At 32.7% G+C, this 16,072-nt stretch overlaps 1 protein-coding gene across 1 annotated transcript in view; it reads right to left on the minus strand.

The window, feature by feature from the left end:
* kcnd1 (potassium voltage-gated channel, Shal-related subfamily, member 1) overlaps positions 1-16,072 on the minus strand; it is a 66,429-nt gene that overhangs the window by 25,520 nt on the left and 24,837 nt on the right. The window lies entirely within an intron of this gene.

Genomic DNA, 16,072 nt, shown 5'->3' on the forward strand with positions numbered 1-16,072 from the left:
GGAAGGTCAAGGGTTAACCGGTGAACGGGAGGTTTTCATCTACTGGTGGAAATCGAGGAGGCTCGAGCACAGATTACATGTGGAAACACCGCTTCATGGATGTCGGCCGCGCCATTTCGTGTTTTTTTTTTACATTTCACTAGCCACCAATCTCCGTCTTTTTTTAAAACTCTCATCTAGCAAGTGTGTGTCCGCACACAAGTCTCAATACAAATACACACCTCTGATTGCATTTACAGCTGTGCTACTGATGGAATCAATGTTCTGACAGTATGCAAATTCTATGACAGCAGACATCTAAAGCTTCAAACTCAAGCGAGGCTAACAGTGGACATGTCAATGTTGCGTTTTCTATTTAATACTTAATTGAAGTGTCAGCTATTGTTAAGTACATAGCAAAAAGTATAACATTGAATAGATTAAAAATGGGGGGGTGGGGGTGCAGAGCTCATCATACAACACCAACCAAGAAGGTCTATAATAAATGGAGAGTTTTCCACATTTCCATCTCAATGGCTTGCACATGCAGTCAAGTATCTGATTTGAATTTTGCTGTCATTGCACAAGAGTTTTCCCCACATACAGGTAACTGGGAAAAATATAAGTGTGTGTTAAAATTTTAAGACTCTCCAAAACACTAACATTATATATGTATATATGAAGAGTTCGGATGCAAAAGCCTCTAAGCGCCATTTGAAATTTTCATATATATATATATATATATATATGTATGCTTGTGTGTGTGTGTGTATGAATGTGCGCATCCTGATTTGAACTAAAAAAATATTAATAATAATCGGAATGCATAGCTATATTTTGAATGTCAATAAATATACATCTTTGTTCCCACACTATTTATTTTAAAGTCTTTTTCCAGGGAATACACTAAATAATAATAATAATAATAATATTCTAAATTCTACTTTACAGCTAAACATAATAAAAAAATAAAATAGCATTCACAAGTTTGGGGTTGTCTTACACTGATGCTCAACAAAGACTGGATGTATTTGAAAAATACAGATATGTTTTTATGATATATTTTTTTCTGTGATGCCAAATCTGAATTTTCAGCATCATTACTTCAGATTTCAGAGTCACAAGATCCTTCAGAAATCATTCTAATATGCTGATTTGGTGCTCAAGAAACTTTTTTTTATTATTATCAGTGTTGAAAACAGTTATGCAGCTTTATATTTTTGTGAAAACCATTGTGAAAACAATTTAGCAAAAACCAGGATTCTTTCATTAAAGTAAAAAAATATATATATGTATATATATATAAATCTTTTGTAACAGTTTAAATGTCTTTACTGTCATAAATGCTTCTTAATGCACTCTTGCTGAATAAAAGTATTAATTTCTTTATAAAAAGAAAAAGAAAAACAACAACAACGTATTTTTAAACCGTATTGTGTATTTGCTATAAAAATGTTACTTAGAAAAAAAAAGAATTTTATCCTGAAAATTTCCAGGTTTTTCTTAACCACTGGAACCCATTCTTATAGATTTCAGTTAAGTCTTACAAGCACAAGAAGTCAACTTTAACGCATCTTTGATGTTTTGATTCCCTAGGCAATACATAAACATCAAGTAATGAATATGGTGGCAACCGCACAACAAGTTTTGCTCAGCAAGATAACGCCCGTGTTGACAAAGCACAGACCATGTTAGCCTGACACGAACATTTTAAATGTACATAAAATATTCATGAGGAGTCCGCCTACAATTACAAACTCAGCGCTTGCAGGATGTGCGTGTACCGTAAACTCTGAAACACTCTCTGATTAAACATAACACTTCATTTAGTTCACTTCACGACTGAATACATCAGCTGTCGGGCCTGACAGCTAAACAGAGCAAAACAGAAATGAATGTGTTTTGACTCGGCCAACGATTACGCCTGACAGTCCCGATTATCGAGCACAAGTCTTCCGCAGCTGACACGCTCTCGCTAAGCGACTGACGTGTCCAAAATTGCCACTTGACATGCCAAATGTTCCCCGTTCAAAAGCCAATCTCTCAAATCCTTCCCTCTCAGATTTAATCACATTTAAGTAATTACTGATTCAATTATGAATGGGCAACTGTCAGCGCATGCTGAAAATTAAATGAGGTGTTGAAGTTTCCACACAGTGTGCTAATATCATTAATCATCTCTGCTTAGCAACACCTGGTCACCGTGAGCATGCTAAACGCTCATAGAGCCCGTGTATCATTCACTGCTGGGACAGATCGCCATTACCTTTAGATAAACCTGAGATGACCGAGTGTTCTGCTCTAGATCATGTAGCTATTGTCTGTATGATTATTTAAGCCGTGTAACTGCATCGGTACATACATTTCGGAGAAAAGAAATGATATTTTGGGAACCCAGTCTAGAGTTAGAACCAGTCGAGGATATTGACTGGATTACTGCATCATGAATAATGAATATTATGTAAACACATACACTGCTATTCAAAAACGTGGACTACCTTAATTAGGATTTATCTTATTATCTAAATCTTATTTATAACAATTTCAACTTTATTTCTCATAATTGGGACTTTACGTATCACAATTGCAACTTAAATCTCACACAACGGGACTTCATATCTCACAATCCCAAAATTAATTTTATTGCTCTTAACTGGAATTTTATCTCTCACAATCACAATTTTATCTCATAATGTGACTTATCAACTCGCAATATGACTTTATATCTCAAAATTGCAGATTTCTCATTGTGACTTAATAACTTGCAATTGCACTATTATCTCACATAATATTACTTTATAACTCAATATGACTTTTAATCTCACAATTTTAACTTAAGTTCTCATAATTGTCTTTTTATGCCATGATTTTGCCATTATATGACATAATTACAACTTAATCTCACATTGTGTGACTTTATAATTTATGTCAATTTAAAACTTAATAAACTTCATTGCACTTAACTGGGACTTACATCTCATAAAGATTGAAATCTTATTTCTTGTGACTTTATAGCTCATAAATCACAACTTTATCTCATGTAATGTGACTTTATAACTGACAATGAGTTTATATCTAATTAATATCTGGTTTAATTATTAACTATTTTATATTTAAAAACTTAATCTTACAATTAACTTTAATGGTGTTACTTGGAACTTCATATCTTAAATTTGAGAAGTATATCGAAATCGTATTTCTCTTAATTGTAGCATTGTATCTCTCAATAACGATTTTATCTCATAATTGTGACATTAAATCCTAAAACTTTTCCTTCATATCTCACGGTTTTGATTTGAGTCTCACACAATGTGACTTTATAACTCACAATACGACTTCATCTCTCACAAACATAACTATTTCATATTGTAAAACTCACAAAAAACAAACAAACTCACAACTAAGACATATATAAATCTTAACTCACAATATGTCTTTAAATCTCATAAATTAAAATATAAATATAAACCTCTCTCTTTTTCTTTTTTACTCCGAGGTGGAAACAGCTTCCATACCTGTATGCCGGCCACTTGTTAGCTGTTTTTACTTACTTATCCAGTCCAACTTATCCATTTCACAAATGCTGAGTTGCAGTGCTCATGGGGCCATTTTCCTTTCCAAAACAAATTGCAACTAAAGACAGGTTCATTGAAATTCACACATAGGCAGATTTAAATTTGTCCACAAAACTGGCAGAAGCATGGGTATAAGCTTTTCTTAAGACCACAAGAAACCTCAATTTAGTCAAGCATGTCCCAAATTATGTCAGGTAGTGCAACCTAAGAAGTACAATACAGCTGGTCTATGTGGGTTAACCTCACAATTGTAATGTCCTGGAGGCGCACTGACTCCAACATTGTAATTCTTCGTAGTAATGATGGGGTGGGTGTTCTGGGTCTCTGATAGTGTCTTGATGATCATTCTGGAACTGTTTCTGGCTGAGTGCATTCGGCTGTGCCAAGCGTGATTTATTTCTTCCCACAGAATACAGAGAAATCCAAGCGATTATGTCCACGTATCTCACATTCGGCTTCAGATTTACAAGTTTGTGCCCAGCGTCATGCTGATGCAAGCTGAATGAGAACATTAAACTAGAATAATGGCAAACATCCACTTGCTTCAATGTTCACACGTGTATATGCTGTTACGCTTGTTTCCGAAAGTGGACTTAAACAGAACACAATAGAGCACGGGCTGAAAATCAATTGCCTGGAGGGATTGGTTGTGTTAAAAAAAATTGTTTTTAAAAGTATCTATCCACACTGTAAAAAAAAAAACTTAAAATTTTAAGGCAACCAGCTCCAGCAGATTTTTGAGTTTTCTCAACTTATTTTTGTGGGAGATTCTCAAAAATTTGTTACAAGTTGAGAAAACTCAAAAATCTGCTGAAGCTGGTTGCCTTAAAATGTTAAGTTGGCTCAACTTTTTTTTTTTTTTTTCTTTTTTTTTTTTTTATACAGTGTATCTATTTATCTATAAATAATAATATAAAATAAAATATAAAAATATAAATGATGAATAAAAGTTAAAAAAGTACTGAATTTATTAAAAATAGAAAACGTTTTTAACAATATACTCCACTGTTCAAAAGTTTGGGGTCAATATGTTTTGTTTTTTCTGAAAGAAATTTTAACTTTTATTCAGCAAGGATATGTTAAACTGATAAAAATGTATAGTAAAGACTTTTTAACTTTTTATTCATCAAAGAATCCTGAAAAACATAACATGTTCAGAAAAATATTAAGCAGCACAACTGTTTCCAACATTAATGATAAATCAGAATATTAGAACAATTTCTGAATGAGACTGGAGAAATCACTGATGAAAAATCATCTTTGCCACCACAGGAATAAATTAAAGTATATTCAAATAGAAAACCATTATTGTAATGTGTCATAATATTTCACAATATTACTGTTTTTACTGTACAGCATTTTGATCAAATAAATGTAGCCTTGATGCACAAGAGACACTTCTTTAAAAAATATTAAAAATCGTACTGATCCCAAACTTTTGAACGGTAGTTTATACATATATATATATATATATATATATATATATATATATATATATATAAACTGTGTATTAAGATATATTTTATATATATCATTAATTTTTTAAAATCAGTTTTCCTGGAAGAGTAATGCTTTCATCTGATAAAAGCTAAATTTGTCAGTGGTTAGAAGTACACTAGCACTTAGAGATAGCAATAGATTGCAAAAAGATAGCAAGAGTTTAATCTTATGGGGTCTTTAAGACTTTCAACTGCACATTTTGACTTTTTACAGTGTACCTGGTGGGCCAGAGCTGCAGCTATAGAGACAATAAAACCCTGACCCCAACATAAAAGCACATAATTTAGTGCTCACTGTCAGTCTACAGCTTTAAAAGCAACCATATCTCTTCCGAGAGACAACTAACCTTTCCAAATACACCAGCTCAACAGCAGCAACACCCGGACAAATATCATCTCTGCAGTAATAGGTTGTGTTTTGCTCTGTGCAGGAGGAAGACCTTTGTATTTGTATCTGAAGGAAAAGTCAAGTAATTCTCGAAAGCAAGATCCCCAGATAATAACAAACAGGTACAAAAGCATTCAAAGGGAAACACCGTCATTTCTTGACCGATTGGGGCATAACTTGACTATCTAAAACAAATCAGCCTCTGTCTCTCGTATTCATGAAAAAAACAGTCCCAATCTAAAGAAGACAAAGACAGTCAATGGCAATTCATTAATGGGAGATCTAAATCGCTTCCATTTCTAAAGTAATTGATTGAAAGGACCAGAAGAACTTCATGCAGATTCCAAAAAAAAGTCAAGTGAGTCCAAAACTGGCCCAAGAGAAGTAAAAAGAGCCAACCACCAAGACAATACATTTCTGGATGCTAGATTTGGCTCAGGTGCATCAATGAAGTCGATGGTATTTTTTGTCCCGGTTTTCTAGTCCACTAGACATTATAAATTTGATCTCTTACAAATAGACTTGTTCACCATTCATAACTGAATTGTTAATGCCTTGATTCCATTTTGAGGCGGCAAACAGGAAGCATAATTCTAAAACATTTAACTAGATAAGAAAATTTTATCAAGATAAACACTGATTGCTGGCTTGACAAAGAATTATTTTTTAATTTTTGAAAAAAAAAGAAAAAAAAAAGTGTAAAACATTGAAGTTTGAAGGTTTACTGACAACAATAGAATAATAGAACGAATCATACGGAACAAACGGATGATAGATAGATAGATAGATAGATAGATAGATAGATAGATAGATAGATAGATAGATAGATAGATAGATAGATAGATAGATAGATAGATAGATAGATAGATAGATAGATAGATAGATAGATAGATAGATAGATAGATGGTTTATAGACTTATAGAACAATAGATAGACAGAACGATAGCTAGAATAATAGAACGATAGATAGAACGATAGACAGAACGATAGAAGGATAGATAGAATAATAGAATGATAGAACGATAGAAGGATAGATAGAATGATAGACAGACAGACAGACAGACAGACAGACAGACAGACAGACAGACAGACAGATAGATAGATAGATAGATAGATAGATAGATAGATAGATAGATAGATAGATAGATAGATAGATAGATAGATAGATAGATAGATAGATAGATAGATGATTTATAGACTTATAGAACGATAGATAGAACGATAGAATGATAGATAGAACGATAGAACGATAGAACGATAGATAGATAGATAGATAGATAGATAGATAGATAGATAGATAGATAGATAGATAGATAGATAGATAGATAGATAGATAGATAGATAGATAGATAGATAGATAGATAGATAGATAGATAGATAGATAGATGGTTTATAGACTAATAGAATTATAGATAGACAGAACGATAGATAGAATAATAGAACGATAGAGGATAGACAGAATGATAGAAGCATAGATAGAATAATAGAATGATAGAACGATAGATAGATAGATAGATAGAGCGATAGATAGATAGACAGACAGACAGACAGACAGACAGACAGATAGACAGATAGATAGATAGATAGATAGATAGATAGATAGATAGATAGATAGATAGATAGATAGATAGATAGATAGATAGATAGATGCTTTATAGACAGATGAAATAATAGAACAATAGATAGACTTATAGACATAGAACGATAGATAAAGTATAAAGTCATAAAGCATAGAAAAAATGAAGTATGATTTACGTCTGCAGCACAAACGGCGCAGGACAGAAGTACACAGAAGTTAAATTCTCAGGTTCAGAGCTTTCTTCAGTATATGAGCAATAGTGATGCCTGCATTAACATTTTCTGCATCCTACATTTGTTGATAGAACACCAAAGTACAATTTGTAGCACCAGATTAAATCCATCTGGTAAAAACACCCACGATTACTTTAACACCAAAAGTGTGAATGCGCAATATGTGCAGAATACAAGAACAAAATATGCTGATTATATAAATATGATATTTAGAGGCAGCATCACTGGTAAAAAGACTCTCTTAAGCACATGATTATTTCGCACTTTCATTTGCAATTTTGGCTCTGGAAGAAAGGAAACCAAACACTGGATTACACCAGTCGAGTGTGACGGGAAAAACACCCTCGAGGAGATTACATTAAACCAATCCGTTTTTCTCTGCATGCTTCAGGTTTAGTTCTCTTGCTTTGCTGGTGTGAAAAGCCACTGTTAACATTCAATTAGCCAGCTACACAGCGCTGTTCGACAAGGCTGAGCGCGATGAGCCAAGAGTTTGGGGTCAGATGTCATCCCTATTGGACTGAGAGCTATATTTATCATCCACCCTCCTAGACCACGCAGCCTTGGCAAGTAAGCCTCATGTTTCTTGTCTACCGCACAAATCATTCATTTGTGCCATTTCACAACATCTTCAATACAGTAAGATACCAAACATCAGAAGAGAAACGCACACAAAATATCCAGCTTTGATCAACAGGAATGTCTCAGTGGCATTTGCAAATCCATATTTGTTGAAATACCCACTCAGATATGTCAGACGATCCCTAATCGATTAAACTATGATGAGTTGGTAACGGTTTAGATGAGTGGTTATGCTTCAGAACCAAGACTTTACATTTTATGCAGTTCAAAGGTCAGTAACATTTTTCAGTTTTTTGGGGTTTTTTTGAAGAAATTTATATTTTCATTTAGCAAAGATGCTGAATAATCCATCCATTCATGGATTAAATGGCTCAAATTGATCAAAAAAAAAAAAAAGTGACAGTAAAAACATTTATAATGCAATAAAAGATTTCCATTTGTAAATAAAGCTGAACTTTCTATTCATCCAAAAATTCTGAAAAATGAATCACATAAATATTCAGCAGTGTTTTCAACATAAATAATAATAATAAATGTTATGCTAAAACATTTGCTCCTAAAAATAAATAAATAATATAACTATATTATTATTATTATTATTATTATTAAAAATAATTACATAAACACTACCATTTAAAAGTTTAGGATCAGTAAGATTTTTAAAGAAGTTTCTTATGCTAACGGCTGCATTTATTTGATTAAAAAAATACAGTAAAAACACTAATATTGTGAAATATTATTATTACAATTAAAAATAATAGGTTTCTATTTTAATATACTTTGAAATGTTTTATGTTGGAATGTTGGAAACAGTTGTGCTGCTTTTTCTTTTCTTTTTTTTAATACTTTGATGAATAAAAAGTTTAAAAGAGCAGCATTTATTCAAAATAGAAATCTTTTCTAACCACATAAGTCTTTACTATTACTTTTTCTCAATTTAAAATATCCTTGCTGAATAAAAATATTAATTTATTTCAAAAAAAGAAAGAAAAACAACAAACAGCACTTTCCAACATTGCTAATTAATCACTAAATTAATTCATTAATTATTAGAATTTGAAGGATCACGAGACACTGCTGACTAGAGTAACTTCCGACAAACAATCAGATTCACGATACAGTAGGCGAATATAGTCTGATGACGTACTGTATCTTCTGAGAAGTGTGCAATCAGTGGAGATTTCTCTATCTTATAAAGCCACTAATGAACACTAATGTACACTATAGTAAAGTGTTATATTTCTATAGCTATAAAACTGCTTGCAATCCCAACCTCTGGTATCTTTACCAAGGAGAATAGATGAGTAAATACAGAGCTTTGCTAGTGTGAATGTTACCTGTAGGACTACTGACATCTGGGAAGAACTCTTTCTGCTTAGAGATACTGGCAGGCAGAGGAATATGAAGCTCCCTTATCTAATAAGGCGAAAGTGATATGCACTAGAGATATGCATTATTGCCGGAACTGTGTGAGGTGTAACAATCCGCCCATGAGCCAAATGATAAGCAGAAGAAGGAAGTTCTCCCTGGTTTTACATATTATGAGATTGAAGGGGATTGTTGAAATCTCATTTTAATAGAGCGCATAAAAGCCGAGGAAGAACTTTAACATATTACTGGCGAGGTTTTGCATGAGCAGAGCTAAAGAAACTTACAATGGGTGAACAGGAAACACTCCAAGATGATCATTGTGATTCATAGACATCTATTTAGAGCATATGTTGGCGGTTGGGCCTGCAAAACAGTCTATTGGAGGTCATATGTTCAAAACTCCCATGAGTGCATGGAATGAGCTAATTGGCATATAGTGACACAGTTAAAGTATCTCTTAATGAATGGCAGCTTACTTTACATTATAGACAGTTTACAAAAAAATCTGCTCCTATAGAACTGGTTATATTTGTGGTGTGGAAACATATGTTGTCTTACCTATTCATTCTTTAGCTACCATTAAAGGTGCACTAAATATTTTTGTTCATGTTTCTGCTGATTCTTATTCATCTTCCTAAACAATTAATGCACGGCAATAAAGTTTTAATTAGTCTTATTCAACTATTTTTCATAGACAAATGTACTTTGTCTCACAGCACTGGCAGATTTTTTCACTTGTTTTAAATTTGTTTATTAAAACAAATGAAAATTCTGCCAGTGCAGTAAAACAAAGGAAGAGTTCAGATAACTCTGTTTTTAACCATTTTCAAAAATCAAGTTTTTTCATTGTGCATTCCAATTAATCTCAATCAAACTGTTGTTGTTGTTGTTGTTTTTCTGTGTGTTTGTTTTTTCTGATTAGGTTAAAAAATAACTTTAAAAAAACTACAGCTGACTAACACAATAAAACACAATAAAAATACGATTTTTGAAAATTAAAAAAAAAAACGGATTATCTGTTTTTGCAAATAAACTCTTCAAACATAGACACAATCTCTGAAAACAAGTTTTAACATTTTACACAGTGTTGTTTCAAGTAAATCTTGTTTTAAGGGTTTTAGATATTTTATGGTGTACATTGGTCTTAAAACTTGGGTGCAGAATCACCGAAAAAAATAAAATAAAATAAAATAAAATTAAAATAAAATAAAATAAAATAAAATAAAATAAAATAAAATAAAATAAAATAAAATAAAATAAAATAAAATAAAATAAAATAAAATAAAATAAAATAAAATAAAATAAAATAAAATAAAATAAAATTAAATTAAATTAAATTAAAATGTCCAATGTGAGCCTCTCTGTGATTTCCTGGTCTGCAATAATAAAGCTGTTTTAAACTACACACAACAATAATTTAGGCATGTAAACCTGAAAAATGTGTTGAGATAAACACATTATATAAACATGTATATGAGACAACCAGAACAACAACTGACTCCGTGTTATTGAATTATTGAAAATGAATGCACACCAGAGCTGTAACGCCCACTCCATTTTGCATCATGGCCACATTAGTATCTCAAGTGCACATTAATTTTCAATAATTCAATGTACTATCTTCAACTACCATTCAAATATTTGTCAAAAGTACTATAAATGCACAATTGTCTAAACAGTCTCAAAATGCATTCTCCTACATTTTTGAAATGCTTTTACTAATATTTAACTGAAAAAAAATGTGGCGTCTATCCTCAAAGGAAAAGAAATCAACTGTAAACAGGCAGCGGCATTCAATAAATCTAGCCTGGCTTGTCCAGCTGTCTTGAAGCAGAAAACCGTGTAGATGACAAGGCATAATGGAGTCTCTACCTGTGCTTTACCAGTAATCACTCCACAAAAATCCCTTCCACCTCATAACAGCTCGGATGAATTTTCTTTGTGCACCACTAATCATGAATAATGGATGACACGATGCAGAATGCTGAACCATATTTGTGTGGCTTTTAGCCTTGCCCTTCACCGTACCCCTGTTTCAGGAGGGGAAAATGCAACCCAAGACGATGCCGACTGTTTGGCTAACAGCCCGGAGCGGACGGCTGCAGCGCCGCTGTCGGACGTCTCCGACAAGCTATTCAGAGCAAAGGTCAATTTACATACGTTACAAAGAACAACACGCCACACGCAACATGATGCTAAGGTTGATTTAATGTTTCATTTACACGTCACGTTAGACATTTAGCCACCTGACGGGCGCAACGGGGCTATCAGATGTAATGCAGATGATACCAGATGGGCCTCTGCACTGGTGTCAAAGTGGATTCAGTAGCAATGCACATTTTTATATTGAAAACAATGCATCTACACTCTCTCAGAAATAAAGGTACAAAAGCTGTCACTGGGGCGGTACCTTTTCAAAAGGTACATGTTTGTACCTAAAGGGTCCATTTTGGTATCTTAAAGGTATATTAGTACTTAAAGTGTACATATTTTAACCTAATAGGTACAAAAGTGTACCTTTTGAAAAGGTCCCGCACCAGTGACAGTTTTTGTACCTTTATTTCTGAGAGTGCAATAGTGTTTGTTTTAAAGGGACAGACCAATCAAAAATACAAAATCTATAATCATTTGCTCACCCAAATGTCTACATCAAACCTGTATGACTTTCTTAAGACATTTTGAAGAATGGTAAGAACCAAACAACACTGGAGTCTATTCACAAAATGTTACATGGAAGAAAGTAAGTCATGCAGAGTTGGAAAAGTATTACTTTACACTAGTTTTCATTACTTTGTAATTATTTAGAAGTACTTTTGTGATTTATTGCGATGTTTGCATTGACAAGCAATTTTTATGTTCAATAAAACACCACAGTTGCATGAAGGGGGGTTTGGACACTTTTTGGACATTAAAAAGTCCATCAAGTACTGTAAAATTTGATTTCCTTCCACTAATCTTCCACTTCCACTTTAGTTTTTTACTTTCTGAGATATGTCATGTCAAAATAGAATAATAGGAATAAAGTTTGTGATGATCACATACATTTTGTGTGACAGGGTTAACTAAAGCTAAATCCATAAAAATTGAAATAAAATAAATAAATAACAGAATTAAAAACTACATAAAAAACATTTTATTTCAGCTAGTTGTCAGTGCAGCATTTCCCATTTTTATTTAGTTTAACTTGACACTAAAATGGTACTAAAATAACTAAAACTGAAATAAAAATTATATATATATATATATATATATATATATATATATATATAAAATGAAAAAACTAGTGTGTTCAAATGATTAATCGCAATTAATCACATCCAAAATAAAGGTTTTGGTTACATAATATATGTGTACTGTGTTTATTTATTATGTACAGTATATGTAAATACACACAAATACAGTATATATTTTGAAAATATTTACATGTATATATTTATATTATATTTTATATTATATATAAATATATTTAATATATAAACATAACATATTTTTCTTAAATATATACATGCATGTGTTTGTATTTATATATACATAATAAATATACACAGTACACACTCATATATTATGTAAAACAAAAACTTTTATTTTGGATGTGATTAATCACGATTAATCATTTGACAGCACAAGAAAAAACTCAAATGAAAAAATATATATATATAAAAAAAAACCAATTCAAAATACTTGTATCTGAATAACACTAAATGACACTGTCTGGTGTTGTCCCATAATTGATCCCAGTCATCTTTTTTTAAAACCCATAAATGTTCTCTATAAAATTTAAGCTATGGAAATGAGTATCTTCACTATTTTTAGCATTATAAGCCATTATGTACGTCATTGATGTAGGAATTCTTTTAAAGTACCTTCAGGGTGTAAAGAGTTCAGACAGGACAAAACTATACATCAATGTCAAAACCGCGCTAGTGCCTGTAATGGCCAACAATCAGCCATCAGGACAAACCTTGGAATCCATCACTAAGAGCAAAACACAAAGTGAAAGATATACGGATTACCGGATCACAGCAAAATTCTAAAAATCCTGAAAATTCCAGTCACATCCTCAAAGTTCTGCCATTCTTGTATAGTCTGGGAAGTTTACCAACACACCATTTCTTATGGTTCGTTATTTAACAGCATACTAACCCTATAAAACCATACTGTATCATATTTGATAAGTGAATTTCTAATGCCTCTAAATTATCAACATGATCAAAACTGTGCTGAACAAATTGTTGTGCATAATCTTCTACACTCCTTTTGTCATTTGATTGATAGCTTGCATATTGTTAATGTTCAAGATGAACATTTTCTGGACTGAAGTTAACTTTATTATCCATACATCCTTTCTTTTTCTTTTTTTAAAAAAAAACGTGTTCAAATGCATGTATCAAACATGACAAGAGCTTTTTATGGTTTATTTGTTCATCTCTCGATCATCATTGTATTGTATTTTGCTCCTCACTATTAAAACTACAGAGCTTTGATTATATAACTAAGCATTTAAATATCTTCATCTTACTAAGACATATACTGATATTAATATGCATTTTATTAAAGGTGACATATCATGAAAATCTGACTTTTTCCGTGTTTAAGTGTAATAAGACATGAAAGAGAATTAGTTTAGTACTCACATGCCATGTGGCAGCCACTTTCTGTGTGTGTGGTTTTAAAGTTTAAACAAATATGGTTTAATACGCACGAGTTCAATGCAATAGACAACAATCAAAACCAAACAGATGTTTTTATAGCAGAGTATCTGAGGAACAGCTGTAAAGGAATAGCCCTATTCTGGAGAAGGGGTCAGGGAGTAGCTGCTCATTTGCATTTAAAGAGACATGCACGAAAACAGCGTATTTCTGTTTCAAAATGATATAATAAATTATCTGTGCGCTATTTTGAGCTGAAACTTCACAGCCACATTCTGGGGACACCTGAGACTTATATTTCATATTGTAAAAAGAGGCATAATAGCTCTCCTTTAAAGTAGTTGGCTATACTGTGGTTGATTTATATAAGCTTTGAGAATTTAATCTTAATAGTTTTGAGTTTCTTGTCCTAGTCTATTTGTCATCCCTTGGATCTCTTCAGTCCATCCCTGAGATTGTAATAATTCAGCTGTGAGGGGTGTTTGCCCTGAACATTCTGTCCACTTTCTGTCTCTCCGATGGACTAGGAAGTGTCCCCTGGCTGTGACTGACCTCTGTCTGTCGATAAAAGACAACTAAATGGCAGTATGTGGAGACAAGAGCTCAAGTCATTATCTGAGCTCAATCAGGCCCGGAAGCCATCACACCTACCACAGAGGACAGCAGAGAAAGAGCGCTGGAGAGCGGCAACGACGGAGAGAAATGATTGCAGACTGTTGCGAGAAACAAAGGCGGAGTGAACGAAACAAGGAAATAAATCCTGAAGAGAAATTGCAGGTGATTAGAATGGCAACCCCAACATTTTGTATATAAAAAAGTGAATGCTGCCTGCCAACACTGGGGAAAAAACTTTTCTTAATCAATATTTGTGTTGTTTTCCAAAAACAAAACAAAAAATGTAAAAAACAGGACATCCTTAAAAAGAACAAATATATTTTATACAATTTTAAGACTTGATTTCAGAGAATATATCATATTAATTAAGTTTAAATATCTATGAATCTTCATTTCTTTCCCCATGTCTAATTGTTTCTAGTGCTAACCTACCAAAAATATTCACTCATTTTTTTATGCAAAACAAATCTTACATAATTTTGCATTCCAAATAAATTGGTCTTTGATGTTCCAATATGTTTTACTGGAAAACAAGAAAATAATTCCAATTTTTAAAAATATAAATGAACAGAAAAAAAGCATTGGGTGAGTCATGCATTCAAAGTTTGAGAAAGAATAATAATGACCACTACTTAGCCGGCATTAAGCAGAAGAATAAAATCTTCTCAAAGTTTTCCCTTATGAATGAACTAATGGGCATGGACGGATCAGATGAGGGAGATTGTGGATCAGAGGAAGGAAGAGTGGAAAATAAGCTGATGTTCAAAAGTGCTTCAGCGATCGTGCTAATAGCAAGGATAGGCCAGTAAAGAGAAAGTCAGAGGTGCCAGTACACAGCTGCCTGTCTGATGCATCTCTAGTCCTCTGGGCGACGCTCATGTGATCGGAGCAAAGCAGCCAAACGCTTCAATACTTCAGGAGAAAGTGTTTTTAGTACCAAGTACCAAAGCCCCACCATGGATTTACTGCAGATGATACAATGGTAATACCATGGCTTTTGCACACTACTGTATGACAAAGGTAATACCAGATTCTTTTTAAAGCAAACTTGGTAGTACCACGGTATACAGTATGAAAATGATAATCATACAGTTCAGCGGTGAGTGGAGAAGCACATATGTCACTAATCAAACCGTGCACTCTGATCTGTTTTATTTTTGCATCTGGTAATGTTGCTTTAAAAGCTGCTCCCCAAGATGTATTTCTGCTATATTTACGCTATATTTACAAATGGCAGTATGGCAAGAGAAGCAATTATATGCCACTTCACCACAGTTTTCCCCACCCATTATATGGATTGAAATCCTAATGTCCAATTAACAACCACATCTCCTGCCCACCCGCCAAACAACTTCAATAGGACTTAATAAGCTATCAACAAAATCGTATGTTTATATTCATTAAAACAGATCATGTCAATGCAGCTGTGCTGAAAAGTATATTTGAAATGCATCATCAGAAATATATAATAAAATAAATTAATTTTGAAATGTATCTGCATAACATTTTAAGTGACTTGAGTTAAAAAATAAAAACAAAAAAGAATAAATAAAAAAATGAAAAACACAAACATTTACTAATTATTACAATAATAATAATAAT

Source organism: Onychostoma macrolepis, chromosome 08 (assembly GCF_012432095.1).
Source record: "Onychostoma macrolepis isolate SWU-2019 chromosome 08, ASM1243209v1, whole genome shotgun sequence".
Taxonomy (NCBI): Eukaryota; Metazoa; Chordata; class Actinopteri; order Cypriniformes; family Cyprinidae; genus Onychostoma; species Onychostoma macrolepis.